The sequence below is a fragment of the Terrapene carolina genome, unplaced genomic scaffold (assembly GCF_002925995.2).
Source record: "Terrapene carolina triunguis isolate 2854851 unplaced genomic scaffold, T_m_triunguis-2.0 Scaffold89, whole genome shotgun sequence".
NCBI classification, from domain to species: domain Eukaryota; kingdom Metazoa; phylum Chordata; order Testudines; family Emydidae; genus Terrapene; species Terrapene triunguis.
This window is the reverse complement of record NW_020664440.1, coordinates 30,963,386-30,976,337: the sequence shown is the minus strand read 5'-3', so window position 1 is coordinate 30,976,337 and position 12,952 is coordinate 30,963,386. Positions and strand designations below refer to the sequence as shown.

The window sequence follows — 12,952 nt, the reverse complement described above, 5'->3', positions numbered from 1 at the left end:
TTCTCATCAGCAGTCAAAATGTTTGTCTCGCTTAAAAATAGTAAAAGATAGTATCGCTGATATTAACAAATACGAAGAATTAGTTTCCTCACTTAACAAATTCCTTATATACATAATCAAAGTTACTAAATCTACATAGTAAGTCTCTTAATTTACCATTTAAGTTTTCAAAAGCATCAGTCTTCACAAAGCAACAAAATAAGTTAATGAAGTTTTTAAAATTGAACCAGTGAGGTTATTTAAAAAAAAAAATCTTCCATTTGTTTGAGATGTATTTATTTTGAATAATGTGTTGACAAAAGTCCTTACAACATACATAATTAGTAATTTAAATATTGTAAATCAGTCAGGCCTTATAGTGGATGGTACAGCAAAATGCTTTAAAACACAAACTTAATGGAGAACTTTTCTGCTTAAACATCAATGGCATTATAAGGACTCAGTGGGACTGTGAATTTTTATTAAAACTCATAGACTTAGATCTATTTGACCAGATACCAAAGTCTCATAATGGCTATTGCAAGCAGTAAACAAGGAGAACTATTCAGGCACATAGGTAGGTAGACTGGAAGTAAAATTATTTTCAAGCTACATAACATTATTTCTCCCTTAGTTGGAATATGGAATATACACCTTTGATCAAAACCTTTATCTAAAGGATTGTATTTGGCATTGTAGATATTGTTTTTTACAAGAAAAAATTTAAACTCTCTATATAGGCCAAAACTTATTGTCATAGACACCATGATGCTGCATAAGAAAGATATGTTCAGACTAAAGCTATGTATGTTTTTATTTAAAAAATGATAAAAATAATTGAGAAGTTATTTTCATGCCTGGCTTTGTACACAGGATTTATTCCACTCATCTTAAAAAAATAATTCAGTAAAATGATTTAGGATCTTGTTACAAATTCACTAGGGTGGCTCAGTCTAATAAACCCATTTACAGAGCAAAAGAAACTAAATTTCTCCAGTGAACTAATTCCTTTCTTCCTTTCTAATTAAAAATTAATAAACCCACTTCTCTCGTTTCAGTGAATGGACATTGAAAAACTTTATAGAATTTTCAGGGATTATTTTTTGTGTTGATGTTCATGCAGTGTTTCCCCCTCCCCCCAGCAGAGGAGGGGCGGAAGGAGATTCTATGCTGCAGTTAGTGAGTCTGTCACCAGTCTATAAAATGCCCTCCTCCCCACTTACTGTCAGAGTTGCAGGCAGGAGAGCTAGGGAGAAAGGGCAGGTGGAGAGGGAAATAAAACAGGGAAAGGGGAAACAGCCCAGGAATAGCTTTAAAAAAAGTTAACAAACTAGATTAATAATCTATTGGAAACTATAGCTAATATTTTTTAAAGTAAATCAGTAAAAAGAGGATTTTACTCTTAAAATATTAATTATAGTTTGATAATTAAAAATATATGGTTAACTAGTGCGCCGCTGGTTTTTAAACCACTTAATGCTCTTAAAAACAGGAAATATGAAGATTTTTAATATGAAAGGCAATTGGAAGAGGAGAGAAGAATCAAAGAATCAGAAGTATTCAATAAGTGCAGGAGGGTGATCAGCGGAGGTTTGGGTAAAGGTTGAAAGAAAATGGGCATTTTAAATGCCTCCAAAATAAAAATTTAACCAAGAAAACCTTGAAGATAAATTTAAGAAAAAACAAGAAAAAAATTGAAGATTAAGAAAATGCTAAATTTTGAAATATAGATCTTGCATCTTAAAAAAAGGCAAAAGAAGAATTTAAAATTTGAAGATAATTGGGAAAGAAAAATTTAAAATTTGAAGATAAGAAAAAACAAGATTTAAAAAATGAAGATTAATTTAGAAGCAGAACAAGACAAAAATAAAATTGAAGATAAATTGAAACCCAAAATATGCTTTAAACCAGTTTGGGGTGAAAAAATAAATTAAGAATGCTGGCTGTTTTTAAAACGCCAGATTAAGTCTGCTTCAAGCAGAAGAAAATATGAAGAAACAAAGATTTTATTTAAAAAGACAAAGTGATTTTTAGAAAAGAAAATATTAGAAACAAGGTTTGGGAAGATTTTCAAGACAGGAGACTGAGAAGAGAGAAGGTTGTGGTTTGTTTTTTTGGTAATATTAGAAGGCAGAAGGTAATTTAGAAGAGGACCCAGGAAAAGAGAAGAGAGAAGGGGAGTTGCATTTTAAAGATGAGCAAAATATATATAACTATATATAGTAGATGGGTAACTGTGCCCTGACAGATTAGTTAAAAAATGTGAAGACAGGAGGGTGAAAAAGACTTAAATTGATACTTGTAAAATCTAAGGAGTAATATTTGCTGAAGAATTTAATAACTTAATGCAAACTAGCTCAGTTTTTGTCATAAAAATCAAATTTTCAAATTCATAGCATACTATAACTATTAATTCAAAGGACTTTGTGTATGAAAATTATTTCAAGATCAAGAATAATCTTTAAAAGATGTATTTTTTGTGTTGGACTAAGTGGAAAAAATTTGTCTTGGGCTAAAACGTTTTAAAAAAATAGCTGACAAAAGGACTAGAATAAAACCAGCCATTTTACATCTGATGCATTGATCAAGGCGGAATGTGGATTCAGTGAAGCTAGAAAGACAGGATTTCAAGGAGCCAGTGCAAATTGGTGAAGTTAGAGGGGGAAAAAGAGCCAGTGCAAATTGGTGAAACTAGAGGAAAAAAGAATCACGGAAAACAAGATCAAGCAAGAAATTTTTGAAAAAATAGATTAGAGGCTTCTAGATCAAGATACCTTTGTGAAAGGCAGAAGTGGAAAAATGAGTGAAGACAGCAATAATTTAACCTGTAGTTGGTAACCTACTTTCTCCTTGATTTTTTTAAAACACTATTTTCTTTGCTATACTCTTTATTAATAGTAATTTGTAAACGTGCTTATTGTTATGAGAGGGGGTTTGTTTGGAGTGGGTCAAGTGGTGTGTCGTAGGTTTTTCTCTTTGCAGGCTTATTTACTCATTGCATCTTGTCTGGAAGCTAATGGGCAGTCTGCCAAGGCCTGGAGAGTGTGGTCATCTTCCCGAGTGTTTAGAAAACTGCTGGAATTTTCCTTTCGGCTTTAGGAGTGAGTGGTAGCTAGCGTCTATATTGCTGTAACCCTACCCAAATTGGGGAAGTCGTGAGCCTGGTGGAGCGACAAGCATCTCTGGTGGCAGTGAAGTGTAAGCAAATCACATATAATTTTTTTAAAAGATTATTGCCCAACAGAACAACAAACTTTGTTTGTTCACGTCTTAAAATATTGTAGGTTATGTATATTATTTCCCATATCCTTGCTGTTCCTAGCAAGAGAAAATAAATGTATTTTTGTCACGCATTCTAGTGGGAAGGGAAAAGGCTTTTGTTAGTCTTGCTCAAAGTGTATTTTTTTTTCCTTGAAGGGAGGGGAAGGGGACCAGAAACTTCTTCAGTTTTTTTCCCTAGGTGTGTCTAGATCCTAGAGCCAGACGACTGGAGAGGTGACAATGTAAAGGATAAAAGAGAACCAGTAATCAGGATAAAACCTCTATTGTATTGATGATGGCAGTGGTTTAGAAATGTGATTGACCTGTATTGCAGCTGTGTAGATATCAATTCAAGTGTGTGGAGAAACTGGCCAGACAGAGGGAAATGCAAGTTAATTATATTCTATTTTTATAAGTTTGGATTCTTCATAAAGTAATTTACATTTTTTAAATTATCAAACTATAAAGGTACGATTTTTTTGGGAGAGGGAAACATTTTTGTGTATGTTGAAAAGGGTGGTGGTGGGTAGGGATAAAAACAAGCTTGTTTCTAGACTCTTTGCAGATACTATAGTTCCTATTGGCTTGGTTAGAAGTGTGGTTCTATCTACTGTGCTGTTGCGAGAACATTCCCCAGAGTCGGAGCAGCTTTTACCTTGGAAGAAAGGACAGTTTACCTAAAATGGAGTTGGAAAGTTGGATTGGAGCTTGTATTCAGGATTCATGGTCGTTGAGTCATCCTCTAAGGAGAATTTAAGAAGAGCTTGGCTAGTCCAGAACTTGAAAGTTAAGTTTTCTCTAGTAAACAAAACAGACAATCTTTGATACAGTATGTGTGTTGTGGGTGGAATTTTAGGTGCAGTTTTATATGGCTTGACATATTTGTGGGGGTGGGGCAACATAATCGTCTATATGTTCTTCAGATTCTCTCCCTAAACTGCAGAAACATCCATAACTTTAGGACTGAAAAAAAGAATGTTCAGCTTCAATCCTGGCAAGTAATTCTCATAATGAATTGTTCTTGAGGAAGTGCCCCATTGAGTAATTGGGAATGTTCACACAGGGCCCATATGCATGTATATACTTAAAGCGCACACGGTACTAGAAAGAGAATAGACAACGTTAAAACTGTAACCCAGACTAACACAAAGTAGCTTGTTTAATTTTTTTTCCCCTGTAGCATAAAACTTACCAAAAATACTCTCTCAGAAGTGGAAAGCTTCCACTAGTCCAAATTAACATGGACGTAAGATAAAAAACACACATTCAAATCCTTTTGTAACTATTAGGGTTGTGGTGTCTAGACGCATATTCTGGTGCTTATCTGTAATTGTGGGAATCGGTTTGAAACCTTGGATATGGTGGTGTGTGGCTTTTTCTTTTTTTGGCATTTTTTTTCAGGTGCTTAATGTAACTTAATGCTACTGTAGAGACTTCAGAGAGAAAGAAGTTGCTTAATGACCCTGGTGTGATTCCTTCTGATGGTAGCTTGTGTATTTTTCAAGTAAGATTCTGCTTTCAGTTGTCTGTAACCTAGAAATGTGGGTTTGTTTGAGTGTAGGAATTATGCATTTTTATTTAGATTTTTTTTTTGTATTAAAAAATGCAACACAGTATGTTACACCATACTTGAAATCCTGTAAAACTCTCAAGTGCACTTACTGTCATAGTAAAAATAAATAAACCGAAAGACCCAAGAGCAGATCAGTTATCAATGTAAACACAGTAATTTTTAAATTAAAACACAGTAATTAAAAAAAAAAAAAAAAAAGTAAGAAACATAGTTGTAATGCGTTTAGTTTGAATGTGTCTTTCTTTTTGGGGGTGGGGCATGGTGTGGGGAACAACTTTTGTCTTGTAGACATTTTTCAGATCCGCCATCAGAATCATAGCCCCAACGAGCCCTGAGAAAATATGGCCTCATAAATGCAGAGGGAACAGCTTCTTGGCGAATGATAAGTAAAGGCAGAAAAGATTCTAATATTCCTTACTACTTGATGGAAAAGGATCCCAGATGTTAACAAGTGAAAATCCAATGTGTCTACGGAAAAAAAAAAAAAAGCCATAAGCAATGAAACTGACAAATTTGAAGTAATAAGCATTGACTATCAATTATCTGATCAGAATATTTGCTCTAAGAAATCTCAAAATTATATGCAGTAAAGAGCAAATGTCCTTCTTGAAATACATAATTTCATTAAAGCAGTGAACAACAACTTCCACATCATTGCAATTAAATTGAAAGAAAATACCGGCAGAAAAAATGCATATGCAAATACATATGGCTTCTACCAAACTATTTGGTATGAATATTACTACCTAAATCTTATGGATTTGAAGAAAGAATATGAATTATTTTGAAACCACAATCTAATTTGGGATCAACTTTCACTACTGTTGGATTTGAGAGGAGGCTTGTGCTGTGTTCCACTGTTTACCTGAGACAGGTTTTCTGCACTATTAATGAGGAGTTTTGCTTCATTTCATCTGGGAGCTGAAAAAAACAAGCAGGCATCTATTACAGATAAGTTTATCAATTATATCTGCAGATATTGCATGTTAGGGAAATGTACTTTTTAAATGCTATGAAGCAGTGGAAGCCCTAAACATCTGAACTGGCATTTCCCATTCCCAGCCTTTAGCAGTGTGTGGAATGGGTATGAGGGACTTAACCTACCCCTGTGCCTATTCAGGGCTGCACTTCCACTTTCTAAATTCCTTTCTCTGTGCACAGGCCACAGTTGGATTGTGCCCATCACCTACAGGCAGACAAGCATAGCAGCAATGCTGTGGTGCTTCCGAACAAACATGCAATGTATATCCTCCTTTGGAGGCTGAGCCTACTCTGGGCCTACAGTTTGAGAGCCTAAAATGCTATACCAAACAGCACATTATGCTGCCAAAAAACACACCTTATTTTTCTGCTATTTTGTAGCATTAAAATATATGCAGAAAACATGGGATTAAAAAAAAAAAAGGCTATAAAGGTACCTGTTAATAAAGTTACTGATGTGCTCTAAGAATAGACAGTTTGTCTTCATTTTTATTAATAAAAATGTGCTGTCAATGTTCTTTGTGTGTGGTTAGCTCTGGGGCAGTGTGGTGGGGGGGATTCTTCTTTAATCTTTCAGAATCTTTCTCCAAGAACACCTGATCTTAATTGGACGGGAGCAGGAATTGAACAGAAGACCGAAATTCTTTTTTTATTCAGGCAGGAAAGTCTTTGCAGAATCTTTTCCTTCCCTCCCTCTCCACCCCTCTCTTCATCGAGACAAATGTAGATCAAGGTACTTGGCAATAGAAGTCCTGTAATTAAGGAAAGTATCTGCCCAAGGAATGATTTCTAAAATGCTTTAAACTAGACCAGTGGGGGCAAAACTTACCAATCGGAGTAAGTTCATAACAGTAAAATTTTGGCAATAAGACTTGCTTTGTCTCCAGAGCTAAAGTCCTGTTAAAATAAAAAAAAAGACTGACTTATAGTTGGGGGGAAAACTTTTAACTGCACAATAATTTGTTAAATTTAACACTAGTCAGTTTGCATATTTAGAAATTTGCATGCTAACAATGCTTGCAACCATTTCCTTCAGTGCTAGTGACGTCTCATTTTCTACTTCCAATTAACATTAGCGGGGGAAATGGGCAATTTTTTTTTTTTTTTTTTAAGTATCTTTCTTTGTAGAAGCTTCATTTCATAATGTATAGACCCTGATCGATCCATCCCTTCATGAAGCTGTTCAGGATGATTTTGCTTGACATGCCTTGGCGCTTTCTTCTGTTCCCCACACCTTGTGTGTGTATGTGAAGGCCCCTGCAGTGAGTTAAACCTCTGTATCTTCAAACATTAACAGCATTTTTTTTTTTAATATCTGGACTGTGGCTGGGGTAGGGTGGGAGGGGCTCACAACTTGTTCTAGCTTTTCTTTTTACAGACTTCGCAGAGAATGCAGTGTCTGAAGCAGGTCTGGTCTGTTGGCAAGTAATGTGCAGTATGCTTGATCTGCTTGGGTAGAGCATTTGAATCGATTGAAATACGTGTCCCAAAGCTTTTGTCCATGTGTGGAGTAGTGATTGTTTGAAAGAAAAAAATACAGCTGAATGACACAAGTGCCTGTGTATTGAAAGGAGCTCTTTACCCTACGAGTAAAATGCCCCGCAGCTTTAAGCAGTCGGTGTATGTGACTGAGATCCAAGTTCCTTTGGCTGTGCTGCTTTATTTAGGTAACTGCTTTTTGTTGTTGTTCCCTTTCTGAAGTGGGTGGGGGTAGGGGTAGGGGGTACTGAAGCCTTTAGTCTCTTCCAGATACATCTAAAACATCTCATTGACAAGAAATAAAAGCTTCCAAACAAGCAACAATCCTCCAGGAAACTAACTGGCAAGTGACATTTTAAATTCCACCAGTTTAGTGACCATTTTCAGTACCTTGCTTTTGTATGGGTCTCTTCCTTTCTTGGTTTTTTAACAGTTCTTTTCAAGAAAATACCAAACAAGCCAGTTCCTCATGATGGGCCACAGAAGCCAACCCAGTAAGAATAGATCTTATTTACTTTAGAACAAAAAATTTAATTCATTTTCATGGAGTTTACTGGGAATTTGGGGGGGGGGGAAGGGGGGGGGCAACCTAGTTTTAAGATTACTTTTCACAGACCTGTAGAAGGAGCAGCCAGACACAATGAATTTGAAAATACCACAGTGGACAAAAAGCAAACAGGTGAATAAACTTTTCTGTATTTACCATAAGATAAAAAGATTCAAAAAAATTGGAATCTCCTCCCCACCCCACCCACAATAAAAAATGGGGAAATAATTAACTTTTATCCAGCTTTATGCTGCAATTGCACCAATTTAAAATGAGAGACTATATCTTTGAATCTTTTTAGGGATGTGGGTGGGAGAAAATGGGTTGAGACCTCTTTTGCTTAAGACTTTTGCAGGTGTCCCCATTTAAAGACAGAAAAGGCTTTAAAAAGTAGGAGAACCATGGACCTTTACAGACATCTTGTGACAAAACTGACATGACGACAAAGCAGTTACATCAAGGTCACTCTTAAAATTACATGAATTTATTGAAGGCAATGGGGTTGCACTTGTAATATAATCTTGCATATACTGAGGATATGTGCCTCGAAGGATGCTCTTTGCATTAACTATATATTGAGCAAGTTAATACATTACTTTAAAAGTAATGTTGAGTACCTTTTGTGTACTTATAGCCATGTTATCACTTCATGTAAACCCCCATTTAAAAACACTAATTCTCAGATCATGGCTTATACTTTAAAATGATGTAAATACTTAAGGGAGGGGGAGGAGGGGATAAACCACAACCAGTTTTCGCTAGACTTTTTTTCCAGAAACCTGCTATTCAGTACCTAGTTCAGACTACACACAGCGCTTTTCCTCTTGCTTCAGCTGGTAGCATGGATCCTTGTCACTGGTATGCGGTTTTCTCTTAAGGTAAAATTTTAAAATGTAAGTCTACAAAAAATTGGGATAATGTACTTTGCCTGGAACTCTCCTAACTTTGGAAGCTAACATCACATTTAAAAAATGTAATGATGCTTAATTATAAACTATTACTAAAATAGCTTTACCTTCAAATAACACTCAGAATAATATTGACAGGCAAAACCGTCCCAAAACTAAATAGTCAATCTAGACATAATAGGTGGCAAATACTTAACATTAAAAACCAAAAACCAAAACAACTTAATGCTGCTTTGGAGGAATGTTAGGGGGTGGGTACCCGCCATACTGTCTGTAAATAAACAATTAGAATAAATTTCAACTGTCTTCATTGTGAGGTGGCTTTTGGGAGGGCTTTTGCAACTCTCTGCTAAGACTTTTTCAGGTGTCCTAACAAACTCGAAATAAGTGATTTGTCAGAAGTAGAAGCTTAGATGAAGCAGATTTCTTCAGTGCTCTTTCAAGGTTTTTCTTTTCCTGAGAGAACAATCTGTTCTCTCAGGTTTTGCTTTTCACCTTTATTATATTAACAAAAAAAGCAAAAGATGCTGGTGGTTGGCACTCCTGGTTTCCAGGATGGGGTTCAAATCCCTACAGTGTCTTTGCTTTCTTGTAGCATAGAGGTGTAGATACAGACCACTTCAGTGTGGGTTTTCCTAGGTGAGAGCCTAACTTTTTCATGGGGAAATTAGAGCTGTTTGCCTGGACAGACAGTACTTGGGTAATATTTTGCACTTAACATTTTATCTGTAGGTCACAGAGCAGTTCACAATGGTGGGAGTAACTCTTCACCTTTTACAAAAAGGGAAACTGAGATGCAGAGAGGACAATTAACACAGCCAGTCAGTGACACAGCTGTGACCTGAACCCAGGGGTACTAATTGACAATCCTCTGACTTGGGCAGTGGTTTTCAACCTTTTTTCATTTGCTGACTCCTAAAATTTGTTTCTCTTTTGGAATCTTGGACCATAGGTTGAAAACCAAAGATCTAATGGGCATAGTGTCCTGCCGTGAAAACTACAATAGCCTTTTACTGTACCTGACCAGCCACCCTGAACAACAACTTGTTCATGCAGAAACCAGTTTCTTTTTGACAGCATTAAATAATTTGCCCTGCTTCTAAACTGGCTTCCTACTGACAGGTGTTTGGCAACCCAAGCATGGTAATGAACAACTGCAGAAACTCATTGAAATTTTAGCAAGTGTAGCAATAGATGTCTGCCGGCCTTCTAAAAAGTTTTCATTTAACTGCATCTATGACTAACTATTCTAACCTGATTGCTTTCAACAGCTATTATTTAACTTCATTGCAAATTTATGAGGGTTTTAGCTTGTGATGGAGATGGAATCTCTTGCTGCCTGTACAACTTATTTGTACTTCAACCGTTTCACTATATGGAGATTTAAACAATAAATCTGGAATACAATTTTTTTTGTTTGGTGTCTTTCTTGAGGTGCTTTGCTGATTTATATAATAATACAGATAATAAATCCCCTAGCTTTATATAGTGTTTTTCATCAGTGGATCTCAAAATGCTTTTATCAAGGAGGTAAGCATTATTATCCCCATTTTACATATAGGGAAACTGAGGCACATGAAGGTGAAGCAATTTGCCTAAGATGAACCATCAGGCCAGTGGCCGAGCTGGGACTAGAACCCAGATATCCTGAGTCTCAGTCCAGTGCTTTATCCATTGGCAACCCTGCCTCTCTTAAAGTGTATCTAGTTCTGTAGAAAATGAGTTTCAAATCAAGGTTATTCCTAGTAAAAGTCTCAAACCGTGAACTTCCAAAATGTGTTTTGCAGTGCAAAATGACTGCAGCTTTCACTTGTGCCTTCTTCCCACCCCACTCCCCGATTTTTTTACTGTGTAGTGTGCCTTTTACGTATGTGGTGATCAAGAAACTTGCAAGAAAAGTTCCCTGCTGTGTTGAAGAGCAAATAGTGTGAATTCAGTACTGTACAGCTTTTATTATATAGTTGGATGGTGATCAATAATTTTTTTATTGGCATACGTACTGTCTCCCATTCAAAAATCAGTGCTTAAAAATATTAAGATTCTCTCTAACTTTGAAATGTAGGGTAGTATTCTTCATCAGATTGGTAAACTGAGGTACACCAAGGGAGTGATTTTCTTCCCTGTTGTAAGAGTGAGGGTTAGAACAAAGATCTTAGTCCTGTGCTTTAGGCCACAAGACTACTTCAATTAGCCTTGGGGCTGATCGGTAAATAAAAGCCTGCATCTGGGCAGACACAAGTTGCACTGGTCAATAGGGAAATAGTAAACCAGCACACTCTGGGTATCCTCAAATATGGCTCGCAGCACGCGATTGCCCATTGTTTAAAATTAATTAGCCATTGTAAATTTTACCAGCCCTCAGGGTGGTGAAGATGGGGTTCTCCTACAGAACTGGGAGCCTTCACTGTATGCATTAACCAGTGTCAGATGGCTGCACCACAAATATTAAGCTCTGGTCATGAAAGGATTAAGGCACAAGACTAGAAAAGCCATTTTGGGCCAAAACTTGCTCTTACTCATGAGAATAGTCCCACTGTCTGCAGTGGAACTACTTGGTGAGTAGGATGAGTAGGATTTGGCCTTTCGGTAATAGGGATGCCTGGATCTTGTTAATCAACGTTGCATAGTGCTTCTTGTTTTTAGATTTCCAAGTACTTTGCAACAGGGAGGAAAGCATTAAGTGGGTATCAGGGGTGGTGGAAACAGGTAAGTAGCAGTGAAACAATAACAGAATTAGTCTCTGGTCTGACTCCCACTAGACTGTACTGCCTCCAAATGTACTCTTTTCTCCCTGAGGGTGCTTTTAAGTACAAGACCTACTGGCATTGAAGAGTCTTAAAAGCTTGAACCGACAGAACGTTTTGGAACAGCAGTGTGCTTTCCTTAAGGAAAAATTATTCACCCTCAGTACACGGTTTTAAAACTAATGTAACTCACTAAGATGGGGGAAGAGTTACTGGATAGTAAATTGTAAAGGAACACTGATGTCATGTTATATTTATTACATTTGTTAAAGAGCCAATGAGAGGCATTAGTGATATCTCTAGAAATATGGCAGAGACAAAATATGGTTAATCAAAATATGTAAAAGCTAGAGATCATGATTGATGATGCCAAGTTGTTCAAAACAATGATCTTTTCAATGTTAAACACTTCTTATGAAATCAAGCAGAAATGTGTCTGCTTTTGTCCATAATGAGGAAACCTGGTTCAGCGACATACAGTGAAGGATCTTGTAGTCTTGACACTACTGTAACTCCATTTAGTGTCATTTACCTGATTAACCAGTGCCCTACACATTAGATGGGGCCCAAAATTGTCAAACTTGTGTGCTGACCGTTGAACACTTAAGTCAATCTTTAGACACCTACATATAACTCTTTGATTTTCACAGATGCTGTGCTACTTCCCACATTAATTTGGATCTATGGGGGCCTACCACCTCTGAAAATCAGGCCAATTTATTTATGAGACTAACTTTAGACATTCATGTTTGAAAATATTGGCTTTTTCCCCTTTGCTAATTCTGTTATAGTTTTTTTCTATACATGAAGAAGAATAAGCTATACTGGCATAACTGTTACATGAGGGATTGAATCAGTTAACTATTTCAGTACAAAAGTCACATCCCTCAGAGCAGGTCTTATCTAGTGAGTCATTTCAGAAATAGGGTATTTGAAAAGCCACTCAAGGTCACAGTGTAAACTAGGTTGCACACTTTGTTGTTTTGTTGGCCAAGCTTATTGCACACACCAGGGGCTCCTTGCATTTCCACCATTTCACTCCCACAAGTTCCCTGTGTGCCATCCTTCCATCTTCCTCTATTTCAGGGACTTCTTGCAACTTCCTCCTACCCCAATGCCTGGGGCTCTGTCCCCCTCATTCAGCCATATGCCAGGGTCCCCAAGTCTCCCCACACTAGGGATTCTGTGTGCCCCCTGCCCCCCATTCCAGCCTTATAATAAGGTCAGTGCAAATAATGCAGTAATGTATTTTACAATCTTACTTTGTAATTCTACCCTGCCTGATCTCAAAGTACTTCACTCTCATGAACTTGGCATCCTAACAGTTTACCTGTGATATTACTTACCTGAACTGTCAAGTAGGTAACAAGTATTACAGTAGGACATTGAGGCCCCAGCTGAGATTTCGGTCCCATTGAGCTAGGTGTGGTACACACATACATAATGAAAAGACACTCTGTGTCCCAGACATCATTAAGAG

General features: G+C 36.9%; 1 long non-coding RNA gene across 1 annotated transcript; it reads left to right on the top strand.

The window, feature by feature from the left end:
* Positions 1–4,257: 4,257 nt before the first annotated feature.
* On the top strand, positions 4,258–8,205 carry LOC112102353. The gene is made up of 2 exons (XR_002907736.3): positions 4,258–4,744; positions 5,102–8,205. It is a non-coding gene; the product is annotated as an uncharacterized LOC112102353 (long non-coding RNA).
* Positions 8,206–12,952: the final 4,747 nt, after the last annotated feature.